Here is a 14878-nt window from a genome sequence, read left to right as displayed (position 1 = left end):
GAGCTCCTTTATTGTTACGTGCTATATAGCACCGCCTCTACTTGTGGCAATGTTTAGTTCACAGATATTCGACATTCTAGGTTTGTCTTGGACCATAGTCAGTCGCCATAAATCAATTCCTCGTGAACAATGCATGAGACTGCTGTAAGTTTTGAGGCATTACTGGGTTGCTTTATTTTTACGTGCTATTGTAGCCCCGCTTCTGTCTGTCTGTGGCAATATTTAGCTTATAGATATTTTTCTCAAGTGCAGGTATTTGAAGTTAAGTTACGTTGACCAGTGTTTCATACCAGGTTTTCATCATTTTGAAAACATAAAAAATATATAGTGCATTCAATTACGTGAATGCACGTTGCGGCTGACAAAATTGACCTTAGTGAGGTAGTTAAAAACAGTTTTTTTTATTCGGACGGCAATATGAAAATGTGGGTATAAGATCATGCGCACCCAAGGAGTAACTTCAACACTTCGGCTGCTGCAAACAAAGAAGATGGTTTGTGGTCGTTACGTATTAGTTGCTCTGACTCTATTTTGCCTCCTCTCTTCGTCACAGTTAGGAGGTCCGACATGCGTTCTTGCAAGTGGCTGGAAAAGACTAAGTCACGGTTACATCACAAGAACTACTCGTTCTACTACACGGAGCACAACACGTACGTACTGTTAAGGTGGCGGTCCCACACCGGCGGCACGAGCCCCCCGTTTTCAGTACTTTTGGAGCAGCTGCGGCGGCTCTTCTACTTACGATATAAAGCTGTCGTATATACCATAAAAAGTTTAATTCTTGTAGATTACAACTATATATAATATAATATAAAGAAATTGAGTATTGTGATTTAGAAACACATGTTCAAGAACAAGCATGAGATACATGGTTTTTGCGAACTGTGTCTCAGCTGTGACCATATTTAGAAGGAACGACCTCGTTTATTGCATTGCGGCTTGCTCTGTAGCTTTAGGACATATTTATCTATTTTCTAGACGCAGCAAAATAATGTTGAAGTATTTTTTTTGATAATTTGCTTTTGAAGATTGCCAAATATCGCGAACTCTTGTTATAATCAGCCCGGCAACTACACGCTCAAGAAAGCTAAATTTTGGACAAATTAGAGTTCAAGGAATTTCCACTTAGGTCGCAAAATTTCATTCATGCACCATTATTCGTTTTTGCTAATAATGCGACCGAAATTAGGCAATATTTAGAATTCTGGTTCTACTTTTGCGCATTTTTGCGGGAAGGTACTAAAGCTACGAAGCTGCGGTTTAAAACTAATGAAGGTACATAAATGAAATTTTGCGTCCTAAATAAAAATTCCTTTAACTCTAACATATCCAAAATTTAGCTTCCTTGAGCGTGTAGTTTCCGGGCTGTCTACAACCGAATTACGCGATATTTGGCAATCTTCAAAAGCAAATTATCCAAAAAGTTAAAATTCAACATTATTTTGCGGCGTCTAGGAAATAGATAAATATGTCCTAAAGCCATCAACCCTGTGGTGACTAAAAAAATTAAAACCATCGCACCATATATACTTGCGATTCTTTAATAGTTCAAACAACCATGTACACCGTCCCATCTTAATAGTCATAAATAAGAGGAAATACATAATTCCAACCATAGTACAGCTTATATATATATGTGTGTGTGTGAGTGTGTGTGTGCGTGTGTGTGTGTGTGACGCGAGCTGGAGGTTGCGGACGTAGAACAACATGGTGGCCCGACCACTGTGTTTTATACTTCGTCTTCCTTTTTCAGCACTATTACACAGTACCTACCTAGTGCGTTTCGTCACACGCTTCCCCTCCCCCCGAGAGAGCGCGTGCCGCAAACAACTTAAGAGGGCGCAAAGGGACTGATGAACGAATAGCATAGAATGTGCATTGAGTCCAATGTTCCAAGATGGCTCTGTAACTCTTCAGAACTTCATGTTACAGTGTATCTGTCCGGTGAAGTATAGCATAGTTCTGGTGGGCGAGCCTGACTGTTGCGCTCCAGACAACGTCTGCATGCGCTGTAGCTCGTGAACGCTGATCGTAGTGCACGATCAGCTCTTGACAAAACTGAGTATGGTTTACGTGCCTTGAAGTAGCTGGAGCGGTGGTTGCTCTTGACACTAGTACCGATGAAAGGATGCACGTTGCAAGTTTTCTTTGGGATATTGCGCTCGCGTGAGATGTATACCGCTGGCGTGTGAATTGTCTTGTTTCAGATGGTCGCAGGTACACGTTTCCTGAAATGACTGCCCGTTCTTAGATGTTTCTGAGGCAAGAAAATGGCACCCGTCCTTTTCGCCGTCGCATGCGGTGTCGTCGCGGTTGTTCCCCGCAATAGGCGCAGCCTTGACTGGTGGTGTTAAAAAGGTCCTTGATGATGTTCTTTTTTTTTTTTTTGGACACGACCTACTTGTGTTCGCCTTGGGTTTAGATAGCTCGCGCGTTCACGACTATTTTGTCGCATCTTGGTTTGCGGTGATACTTTTCGTCCTCGTTTCAGTCGAATTCGTCCTTGCACTAGTCGAAGTTGTTCTTGTAGTTGCTTGGAGAATGCTTAATGCTGTGGCTTGTCTGATGATGAATAAGTCCATGTGTGAGGTTCTTCAGAAGCCACATCTAAGTCTGCCATTCATGTGGCAGCCTTAGATTTTTAGACACTTATTTTTGACATCGAATTTTTATATCCTCATTTTTCAAATATTTACATTTTAATCACAAATAGGTACCAGGCTAGACTGGTTACTTAATTTAGTGCAAAATTATATAGCTTTTTATAACTTTCTAGAATGGGCTGTTTAATTAGAACAAACCAAAATATAATGCTTAATTCATTGCTTTTCACTCTATTACAGGCCGCCCTAATGGGAAATCATGCGGATAAAAGGCTCCAAATTCTCCAAGATTTTGGTTACAGAATACAAGACAGCGAGATCAATGTGGAAAATGCCAAAATAAATAAACCATTTATTTTCTTACGATTCCCAGCTGAATCACTTAAGATGTGAAAATTGTGGTGAGGGAATGCGGCGTAATAAAATGTTATCAAGCGTTGGTGTAGCATGTTTGGCGGTAGGTACGTTTTTATTTACTACCTCATTTATTAACATTTTAAAGCGCAATAAAAAACATACTAAAAGCTGAGAAACCACACGTCCAGTGGTTTATCTGTCTTTCGTCTTGGTTCATCTTGTTATATAGTTCATCTGGTTCATTTCCTATATAAATTTTCATAGCATTTTTTTATTTTTTATTTTTTTTTTGTTTTATAGCAATAACTTCTTGCCATAAATTTGTATGGCGCCTGTAACAAACATATTACACAAAACACGAACAAAACTTTTCACTCATATGCTTCTCATCTGTATCGTAAGATGTTACGTTCTACATTCACTCTTACTATCTTGTGTAATCTTTAGTCAGAACATTGGGGGCCTCTTGCAGTTGCTGGTGCATATATCAGTTCATTTGTCACGAAAGCACGATTTGCGAAAGGCAGCGGAGCTCGTAAAAAAATAAAATTTCATGACAACGGAGTTAGCGACATGACTGCTATGGAGATGGGCATAAGGGCGCGATGAAGACGGCATCATGACCGAGATGACGACGACAAAATGACTACAGCATGACGTAGAGGACATGACAAATGACTGCGTACCCCGCGCTTTATTCTCCGCTCGTTTACTTCACGAGCGCTATGAACTTATGAGACCATACGCTTTGAAATTACCATTACCCGGTCCCAGCATGGTCTTCGAGAAGAGAAGCGCCTTTACTTGTTCAGAATCAAAGAGTTGCGTCTCAGTCGTGGAACAGAACTACATAACTGATCTGCTGAACCAATAATAGCACTCAGAACCAGCAGGCATACTCCTAAATCATTGTCTAAGGTGGAGCAGAAGTTCAAAGCAATGACGGGATTGAAAAGAAGTGTGCGATAACCATCTGGTTTGCATCGATTGCCAGCTTCTTGTAAGCCAGTCGACTCCGGTGTGTCACCATCACCAATGGCGGCCACAATGAATATAGCTTCAATTCAAGGAAAAGAACAATAATGAAACGTTGCATCCTGTGAGCGTCAGCATTCCCTCTGAAACGCCGTTAACTACAGTTTCAAAGCTAACTGGGATAGTCCTAGTATCTGCGCCGAACTATCTATCTACGCCGAAGCGTAGTCACGGCCACCACTAATCTGCCGCTAATCAGCCGCGTCGCTGTGCAGCTGCCGCAGAAAGCTCTCGCCAGGAAGATATCGCCATTCGCGAGCATGACCTCTCCGTCGGCTTGAGACCAGCGAGCGGCAAATTGCGGGTAGTTGTCATGGCGCTAAGGGGAACGCGCCTTAAGCTTTATTTACAATAAGTCTTGACGCATTTACTTACAACATGCCCTAACCCCAAGATGTACCTTGAGGGTTGGGATGCTACTTTCTTTTGACATCTGCCGCAACGCGCGTGAAAACATTAGAGGGCGCTTAAGCTTCGCCTTTAAGAGTAGAACGCGATAGCGTTATAGGGACCCGTTCGCATCGCATCGTTCGCATACGGCAAGTAGGCTTCATTCACTGGAACATTGAACGTTGGAAAGCAAATCAAATCTTACAAAGACCAAGCTTACACCGATGCGCTTATAGTCGGCTTCACTTTTAAACAGAACTGCATTGCTGGAAAGACGTTTTTCCAGGGGCAATACAAGTGGTGTTAGATTTAATTGTGAAAGCCCCAGTACCTTTCTGATTATTTTATAATTTGTTTGCTATTGCCCCGACGCGCGCGCGTGTCCAAAACGAATTAGCCGGTCAAAGTCACAATTTGACCGGCCTAGTATGGAGGCGCCATCTAGATATAATTTTCGCAAGTACCCAAACGCGCGGCTGTAGGTCTCATGGAAATGCTGGAAAAGGGGTTTGTGTTTCAGTTTCCTCGTAGCCAAATTGGGTTTTCTCGGACATTCAAATTACAATCCGACCCCTATAGGTAAACAATCCGACGTCAAATCCGACACCGAATGCTAAAAAGTCATACTTTACCATTTTTCTGACTGATTTCAGTGTGAGAAATTCAATTTTTGTTCACCAAAACCTTGCAGCACGTGGAGGGCCTGCGCGGCCGGGCTGGTTCGGGATGATTTTGTCCACCACTCACCGATATCGCACGCCGAAGCTGGCTGCAGACGCCGGATTTTCTGTGACAAGGGAACCTTAACGCTGTCGCGTTAAAAAAATCACAGCATATCCACGGGGTGAATGATGATGAGTGGGCGAAGCTCCGGAGGGAATCATCGGATCTCCCGCTTAAGGGGACGCTAGCACAAACGCGTTAGAAACGTGCAGTACTCTCTAGTAAGGGGGAGCGGCCGCAGCGTCTTACGCAGCCATTTACACATGCCGGAACGTGCACCGCGTTTGCCGACGCCATCACATGACTGCTGAGAGAGTATACCCCCCGTATTCATAAACGCTCCTCGACTTGAACTTGACTTGCCACCGCCTTGGGCAGCGCGTTCGAAACGCGTTGAAGGTAAGGCGGAGAGGCCACAGTGTCTTACACCAGCTTCTTACACGGGCCGTAACGCGCTAGCACAAACGCGTTAGAAACGCGCTAGAAACGCGGCCTTTCGTTAATGTTGGGTATTTATTGCCATCGTGGTGCGTGTGTCTATGTGCGCTTCGTGGCGTAGTGGTTAGCGCCTCGCGTTCGGAAGCGAGGGGTCCCTGGTTCGATTCCGCGCTACGGACACAACTTTCGGAATTTTTTTTTCATAAAACGCCGGAAGCGTTCTCCGGAAGCCGGAAGCTGGCTTCCGGAACCGGAAGCGGAACCGGAAGTGGAAACGGAAGTGGAACCGGAAGCGGAAGTCGCCTTCCGGTTATACTATACGTATACATATATATGTATATATGGGTATACATACATATACGAACACACAACGCCATCTATTGAGCAATTCATAAAACTAGACGTGGCTACCTACTACGACGGGGATGAACGGGTGCCGCTATAAGGAGCTTCGCCCCTAAAATAACTCACAATGCCTGCTCAGTGAATCTGGGGCCGGATTCACAAAAACTTTCTGACGCTAAAACTGTTCGTAGAAGCAGGTGTCAGCCAATCGTGGTGTTGGACATATTATTAGCCAGGGCGGCGGGATAATGGCAAGCAGCACTTACGAAAGACTACCTTTGTGAATTGGGCCACTGCTTTTTAATGCGTTTGCATTTTTCGTGTACTTCCCGCTCTTTTCGAGGACTATCTATCTACGAATTTAGGAATGCATGTTAGTATTTACGTGTTTCGCCACCAACCTGAGTTACTGTTCCACCCATGGTAGAAAGATTAGAGCATAGGGCTGCTGTGTTAAGGGAAAAGGGTTCCAAACCAACTGTCACACCAATTTGAGTCACTCAGTAGGCGGCAATATGTGTACATATGTGCCGCACTCCAACAAACATTTCCGCTCACATGCGTCACTGCAAGATGTGGGAGAGCGTATGCACCGCTCTTCAATGAAAGTCTTCGCCGCCGATTTGGAGCACTTTGCATCTGCCAGCCTGCCTGTGCTGGTCTTCAATGAAACAGTGAGATGCCAACTTGGATCACTGTATATGTGTCAATTGGTGTGCGCCGCTCTATAATGACAAAAATATGTGGGCAGCTTGCACTAGTGGTGCAAGGCTGGAGTAAACAGCGGAGCTGGTGGTCGACCTAGGTTCTTCTATGTTTTACTAGACTTGACTAAGTTTTGCTAGGAAATGCTAAGTGCTGCGAAGCACGGTATTATGAACGGCTCGCCACCAGCGTGCATATTCTCCCATTGCCGCGCGAGGCGACTTTTCTTCGGCGGCTTCTTTTTCGGGTGTCCGGAGATTCTTTGGTTATCCCATGTCAAGGCTACATGTTCTCGCCACGGAGTCAACGAGATAACGTGACGCCACCATCTTCCCTGGTGGCGTCACGGCTAAGCTGCGCCTCCACACTTGCCTGGGCCTGGCTGGCCGAAAGCTGCCGAGCCGCCGCAAGAGGCGCCGGCTGCACCCAGGGACACCGCGCGCGTTCGGCGCGTACGCGGGGAAATGGGGAAACGCGGACGCCGTCAGCAGCAGCTCTGTGCGTTGCCTCGTTGGTGCTGCTACAATTTCTTTCCCTCTCACGCGCACTCTCATTTTCTTTTTCTCTCTCCCGAGCATAGCACGTGCCGCGCGCATGCTCTCCTTTTCTCTCCTTAACCTCCCATGTCGAGGCAACATGTGCACGGCACGGAGAGGAGGCGAAGCACACGCCGCTCTGCGAGGTGATTGCTAGGGAAATCGCGGTGACGTCATCGCCAGGAGCAGTTTTTGTTCGCACTATGTGGCGCAACGAAGAGCTTAAAGAGCTCCGCTGTTAAAAAGATCCTTTAATTTATTTCGACACTGGACGGAATCAAACCCACGTCACACGAGTTCTTCTAGGACCGCGAATCCTTCGGTGGCACCCTGGGTAGCGCCAAGACATGGCACATACTCAAAGCCATCCTGGACCCCACTAAAACCAAAGGAGGTGGCAGAAGGCCCTGTAGCGGTTGCTACACACCTACCCAGGCAGCCAAAAAGACCTCATTGACGCCATCAAAACCAAGTGCTATGGATATCCCGCTACCACACAACCATGTACAACACCATACACGGGACAACCCAACCAACAATTGGACGAACCTATCACACAAACGAGGCGACAGCGGCCATCGCAGCCACCACCCATAACACAGCGGCGGGCATGGACCGCATCACGAACACCAAGATCAGAAACTTCAGTGTAAAGGCCATCTCCGCGCTCATGGCCTTTCTCAGCCAACACGGGTAACATGGTACGGTGCCAGCTATGCGGAAACATGCACGAATAATCATGATCCCCAAACCGGGCAATAAATAGTCAATTGAAAACCTCAGACCCATCTCGCTCACATCCCACCTCGGCAAGGTGTTAAAAATTAAATTATGGGGTTTTACGTGCCAAAACCAGTTCTGATTATGAGGCACGCCGTAGTGGGGGACTCCGGAAATTTAGTCCACCTGGGGTTCTTTAACGTGCACCTAAATCTAAGTAGACGGGTGTTTTCGCATTTCGCCCCCATCGAAATGCGGCCGCCGTGGCCGGGATTCGATCCCGCGACCTCGTGTTCAGCAGCCCAACACCATAGCCACTGAGCAACCACGGCGGGTCCTCGGCAAGGTGTATCAGAAAATCATGCACAAGAGACCGCAGAGACACATAGAAGACAACAAGCACCTGCCGGACACCATGTTCGGTTTCCGTGCAAACCAGTCCATTCAAGACATATTACTCCAAATCAATGAAGAAGTCCTCAACAAAGTTCTCCGCAGCGGCGAAAATGCCCTCCTAGCAATCGACATCAAAGGAGCTTTCGACAACGTCAGTCACCAAGGAATCCTAGCAGGGCTCGCCAACACCAACTGCCGCGAGCTAACGTACCAGTACGTTGAGAGCTTCCTAAGTCGCCGCTCACTCACTCACATGATGTGCGGTAACGTTAGCGTGTCCCCGCACCAAGGGCATTCGTCAGTGTATTGTGTATGGTGATTACGACGAAGTGTGTGTAGGTTTGGGTACGTGTGTGAAGTAGGCGCCAACTCCTCGCCTGTTCACTGTTTAACTTTGAGTGCGGACGTCCATACTGCGTCTGCTCTTTTCCTCGGTGTTCGAGGATGTCATGCAATGTAGAGGGGGCGGGGAGTGGCTCGTCACTCGTCGGTCCGCAGCTTGGATGCTTAGGACATGAGCTAGCCGGCCCACCCTTGTGTTACCCTCCATGCCCGCGTGTGCGGGGGACCAAGTGATGTTGGGGAATCCGGTAATTTGATTCCCTAGAATTTTGAATGCTAAGCGTGGCGCCGTCCTGAAGATATACAGGCGACAGGCTATTTGTGATTCCGTTAGTATGGCCGCAATTATGTCTCTATTCTCCTCGTTCCTAATAGTAAATACAACCACTGCAGCATCTGGCGTGCTGACAGACTTAGCCCTGACCGATGCAGCAATTAGGCGATTTTGGTTTGCGGCTACCACTGTATAGTTGTCCCTGCCCCGAGTCGGACAGCCTGAGTCAATGTACCTGGATCTATCTAGAATTTGTTTCTCTCGGGCTGCTGATTTTCAAAAGAAAGAAAGATTTTAGGAGCATCACTTCCACAACTTAAGGTATTTTAACCGTTCTTCAGATATGGTCTAAGAGTTACTTAACCATTATAATCTTCCCTTAGTGCATCCTATGCCTTCTCTGGTGTAAATAGAAGTTCTTGGCCGTTAAACAGATACGTTTTTACTAATTATTATTATTTATTTATTAATACATACTGCAACCTTAAAGAGGCCCTTGCGAGAGTGGGATGAACATTCATGAACATGAACACGCTTCCAAGAATTATTTCAATGGTAGTGAACGGATGCTTCCTGGCAACGAGTTCCAGGCTTCAATCGTTGACGGAAAAAAAGCTATATTTGAAGAGGTCGATGCGAGCGAAAAACGTTGAAATGTTAATGGCGTGGTTTCACCTCATAGATAAAGATCTCGATAAGGCGTCCAGGCGCTGACAGACGGAGACGACGTCCGACACCGTCGAAAGGTTTTGAGCGACGAGTGCGTTGAAGGCAGTAGACCCTATACCCTTAAGAACGCGTCGCACGCGGTCAGTCTCTGGCATGGCACTGTCGACACGGCGGGAAAGCGCGAGGATGTCCTAAATGTACGAGGTATACGACTCGCCATAATGCTGGACGCGCTCAGACAGCCTCTTTTTCGCAACTTCCGAACGAACCGTGGGCGTGCCAGAACTCCGCCGTAGCTGCTCCTGGAAAGACGACCAATCACGGAAGTCTCTCTTGTGATTCAGGAACCATGTCTTGGCAACTTGAGAGACGTAAAATGGTACGTTTTTTAACCTTGATGTCTCGTTCCAGTTTGTGTATTCGCTGACACGATCGTAGTTGTCGAGCCAGTCTTCAACGTTCTCACCAGGCAAGCCAGAGAAGATTTCAGGATCGCGATACCGGTTGTTGGCAGGGCTGGGAGTGGAGGTGGCTGGCACTTGAACCGAGCTGGTGGACGCTGCGGGCTGGTCTTGCGACATGGCGGCCTCTTGGCGTAAGCAGCGTCCCGAACGTAGCTCCAGGTGAGATCTTGAAGAGGATTGAGGTCGAAGGGATCTTAAAGCGCCTCTACCACTTGAAATACTACGGTCGAGACGACGCTTTATTCCAAGAAGGAAAGATGGAGCCGACGCAAATTATGGCTTTGTGCAGATGAAGATAAGTCCGCATAAATGCTTACAATATGGTTATCTAGATTATCGAAGCGGGGAGATTTGATTAAAATATAAAGAAATTTCAGGCATTCAAGATGGCGACGCTTTACAAGTGTAGAGATACTAAGCTGGGGAAGAAAACTGGACGGTGAAAAATTCTTGTCGAATCATCTGCATGCAGACAAAGTGCACTCCACTTTTTTGAACCGACTCTAGTTTTTTAATATCACATTTTTTATACGGTCTGAATAACGCAACCATATTCCGAACGGAAAAAGAGTTCCGAACAACGCAACCATATTCCAGAATGGGACAAATGAGGGTTTTATAGCTAAAAAGTTTGGCTTCTTGAGGAGCAAGACGGAGTGTACGATGTAAATAACCTAGTCTTTTAAGGGCCTTGTTGCAAGTGAGATCACTGTGTTTGGGCCATGACAAATTGTGTGTTACAAGGATACCGATATATTTAAATTCGAGCGCTCGGTGTAACATAACGTTGTTAAAAGCATAGTCAGAGGACAAGGGAGATGAACGTCGGGAAAATGACATGATGACGGTCTTAAAAAAGTTGATAATCATTTGCCATGAGTTGGACCAGCGAAGGAATTGTTAAGGGTGACATGACCAATCGGAGATTTTATAGTATGATATATTACACAATCATCTGCAAAAAGGCTTATCTTAACAGATGTGTGTAAGAGGAGATGATTAATATAGAGCAGAGACAAAAAATGTCGCAGTTGCACCCGAAAGGCGAAACATCAATTGCGATAGCAACTTAGTGGAGATCTATACTGATAAAGGATAGCAAATTTATCAGCTGTATAAACTTGGACATGCAGCAGCACCAGCAACGCGCAGAACTGTTGTCGACGCCATCACCGTTTTGCCCGCGTTCGCACCGAACGAGCGCGGCGTTTGCGACTGTTGCCAGGGCCTCTGGGGGCGGCTCAGAGGTTTTCGACGGGATCAAAACGGGAAACTCGTCTAGCAGCGTCGGAAGTCTTTACAATTTTCTCGCCTCGCAACGTTTTTATATAACTACGGATTTGGTACCGCAGCTAAATGCCACCTCCCCTCCTTCCCTCTCTCCAGTCCCCCCACGGCCTTTCGCGCGACGGAAGACGTTGAGTTTGCTCTGTATATATGGTAATTGTAAAGGAGTAAAGAGACGCTCAAATCTGCAGCCCCTCAAGCGTGGTGGTGGTGGTGAAAAACTTTTATTTGTGCGACAAAACGTACGAGGAGGTATGCTCGGGACGACACTGAAGAGGCCGCCCCTTACAAACACTAGGTGTTTGTAAGGGGCAGTAGCCGCCGCCTGGGCGCGCTTAACCAGGGCCTTTTGGGCCCGTAGGTCTGAGCAGCCAAGCAGGGCAGCCTCCCAGTCCTCCCGGGTAGGGTTGGGTAAGGTGGAAAAGGCAGGGTTGGATGGGCAAGCCCACACCATGTGGTAGAGGTCCGAAGACTTCTCCGCATAGTGCGGGCAAGCTCCAGTAAAGGCCGGATCGAAATGTTTAAGAGCCACCGGGCACAGCATAGTGTTCGTGAAGAGACGGAGCAGGAGACGCTCCTCCTCCTTTTTGAGGCCTCTACACGGGCGGGGGTAGAGTTCGTGGCCGGATTGATAATAAGCTGTAATTTCTGTATACGAGTAGATTGGGTTTGGGGTGGAGTCCTGATCGGCGGGGTCAGAGAAATAAGGAGCCCGGTGAGAAAGCGCGCGGGCGGCAGCATCCGCTGCCTCATTTCCCTCTAATCCCATGTGAGCAGGAGCCCAAACGACGTATCGGGGGTCGGGGTCCCCGGTTCGGCAGCTAGATTGAAGGACGCGATAGGCCAGGAATGGTATCCGACCCTGTTCGTAGTTCCGACAGGCCCCTCGCGAGTCGGTAATGATGGTTTGAGAGCGAGAATCGGATGCAGCCAACGCGATGGCGACTGCCTCTGCATATGTTATGTCTCTAGCGCGAAAGCTAAGGCCGTTAACTGTTTTGCCTTCGTGGACCACCGCGGCCGTAAACCATCCCCCATGGTGTGGACCGGTGGCATCCACGTAGAAAACGCCGGGTTTGGAATCATAATGGCGCGCCAGGGCCTCCGCCCGAGCCAGGCGTCTGCCATCATGGTGTGTGCATGCCGTGCAGGGCATAGCGCCATTCTTGTGGCGTACGTACGCGCTCTTCCATCTGTCTGAGAGGTTGGAGGTGTAGTCGGGCAAGGAGGCGGCGACCCGACAGTGTCTGAGAAAGACGTGTGATTTGGTTGGTAAGATGAGCTTCCTTGAGCTCCCGATACGTATTCACCATCCCCAGGCCCAGAAGGCGCCGGTTTGGAGTGCTGACCGGGAGGCAACACTACATTTGCTAGTAGGTACAGCGTTTGACCGCTGGCGCTACGCTGCGCCACTCGCACGTACCGCGTTTCTAGGTGGTTCCGTTCACCGAGGGCGCTCGAACGCAATGATATGGTTTGCACGAATGCAACCCTTGAAGCGTGGCTGTATGGCTGAGTGGTTACGGCGCTCGCTTCGGGATCTTGCGTACGCGGATTCGAAACCCACTCTGGCTTCACTTTCTTCTTTAATATCTCACGCTTTTTCCTTTTTTTCCTCTCTCTCCGTTTTCCAGCGCGGTCGCTTGAACCCCGGCGCCACGGCGGCAGCCGTGGTGCCGGGCGCCGACGCGAAGCGGCGGTCGTTGGGGTGTTGCGGAGCACAGCGTAGCAGGCTAAGTCACCACCAGCCCAGCGTTTTCTCCGTCAACGCCTCCTCCGTTCCAACGGCGGCGGCTCGAAACATAGTACGCGCGAGCGGCGCAGCGTGGCGCCAGCGGTCAAACGCTGTACCTACTAGCAAATGGAAATACGCGACCGGGAGATCAAGGGCCCGCTTAATCATCTTTCGGAGGATGACCTCAAGGGCGTCCTCCTCATGCTTGCGGAGATGGAAGTATGGAGTCGAATACAAGATTCGACTAGTCACAAATGCATTAGCCAGCCGCAAGGCATCTTTGCATCTGAGACGCCCGCGCTTGTTGGAAACCCGGCGGACCATGCGGCCCACCTGGTCCCCCACCTTCCGCAGCTTCCCTAGTGTTGTGTCGGACCGGCGGTGTTGGTTGATGAAAAGTCAGAGGACTCAAATTTCGTGTTGTTCAGGGATTCGACCATACTCTAGAGAGAGAGCAATTTTGGACGTGCATTTGGGCGAGGGGCGGAGATGCACGAATTCAGACGTTTGGGGGGAACATTGGAGGGCACAAGCGTGAGCATATTGGTCCACTATGGTCGCCGCTTGCTGCAGGTTGGCCTGCATGTCTCCCAAAGAGCCTTGCGTGGCCCAGATGGTGATGTCGTCCACGTAGAGTGCGTGTTGCACCCCCGGGACAGCCTCCAGCTGGGCAGGCAAGTTCTTCATGGCCAGATTGAACAATAGGGGGGAGAGGACAGCGCCCTGTGGTGTACCTCTGGACCCTAGAGTGTATGGGCCATGTTCGGTGTCCTGTATGTGCAAGTATGCGTGTCTCTGTGTTAGAAATTGTAAGACGTACTGAAAAGCGTTACGCCCGCAGTTGGTTTGAGAGCCCTCAAGGGAGCACGGCGCAGAACGCGCGTTTGTTATCCGCCGTGCCTTCGCTCCCCGTGAAAGCGTGCGTCCCTCGCGACCTTTCACTCGCACATACAGCGGCCGGCGCGCGGCGACGATTTCATCGCCATTGACGTCATACGAAACCTCACAGCGACGGCGCGACGGTGACGCCGACGGCAGAAATCCCCTTTGAGTGTCCATATAATGGCTATCGCAATAAATGGGGACCTAGCACTGAACCTTGGGGAGCCCCTGATGAAACGTGCATCAAAGTTGTGTTAGTACAGTTGAAACGTAGATATCGTGAACGCTGGGAAAGAAAGTCTGATATCCCACCAACCAAGGATGCGTTTTTTTAGTATAGCAAACAACTTATGCAATAGTTTAGGATGTGAGACAGTGTCGAAGGCCTTAGCAACACCTATGAAAATGGCGTCCACCTGATCACGTATGTCTAAGGAGCTGCTGATGTCTTGAATGAATTCTATCAGTTGAGTTATCGTGCTGAGACCACGTCTAAAACCATGCTGGAGAGTGCTTAAAATGTGGCTCGTTTCAAGAGATTCCATGATACGTTTAAAGATAATATGTTCTAACAATTTACGTGAATACGCTGTAAAGCAGATGAGTCTATAGTTAGATAATAATTGAGCACTACCTGGACTTGAATAAGGCGAGAATTGAAGCAAGTTTCCACGAGGAAGGCAGCGTGGCTGATGAGAGATTTTCTAAAAATAATTGTGAGGTATCTGCTGCACCAAAGACAATATCCTACTAGAAAAGCGGTCGGGAAGCTGTCGGGGCCACATGATCTCTTGGTGTCTAAGTTTAAAATTAGATTCAGTACACCCTTTGATGACACCGTCCCATCGTCCATTCGGGGGTGAGGTTCTGAATGCAAAGGAGGGATTACTGAGTTGTCAGTCGTAAAGACAGAGTAGAAATATGCGTTAAAGGCAGAAGCAACTGTCAGCGGATCAAAAACTGCAGCATCGTTAATT

The 14878-nt window shown here is 48.2% G+C and overlaps 1 long non-coding RNA gene across 1 annotated transcript; it reads left to right on the top strand.

Moving 5' to 3' along the window:
* The first annotated feature begins 360 nt into the window (after positions 1-360).
* LOC119452537 (uncharacterized) lies at positions 361-2969 on the top strand. Its single transcript, XR_007467239.1, has 2 exons — positions 361-650; positions 2844-2969. It is a non-coding gene; the product is annotated as an uncharacterized LOC119452537 (long non-coding RNA).
* The last annotated feature ends 11909 nt before the right edge of the window (positions 2970-14878 follow it).

Source organism: Dermacentor silvarum, chromosome 5 (assembly GCF_013339745.2).
Source record: "Dermacentor silvarum isolate Dsil-2018 chromosome 5, BIME_Dsil_1.4, whole genome shotgun sequence".
Lineage (NCBI taxonomy): Eukaryota > Metazoa > Arthropoda > Arachnida > Ixodida > Ixodidae > Dermacentor > Dermacentor silvarum.
The sequence above is the reverse complement of the archived record's forward strand: the minus strand, read 5'-3'. Positions and strand labels throughout refer to the sequence as shown.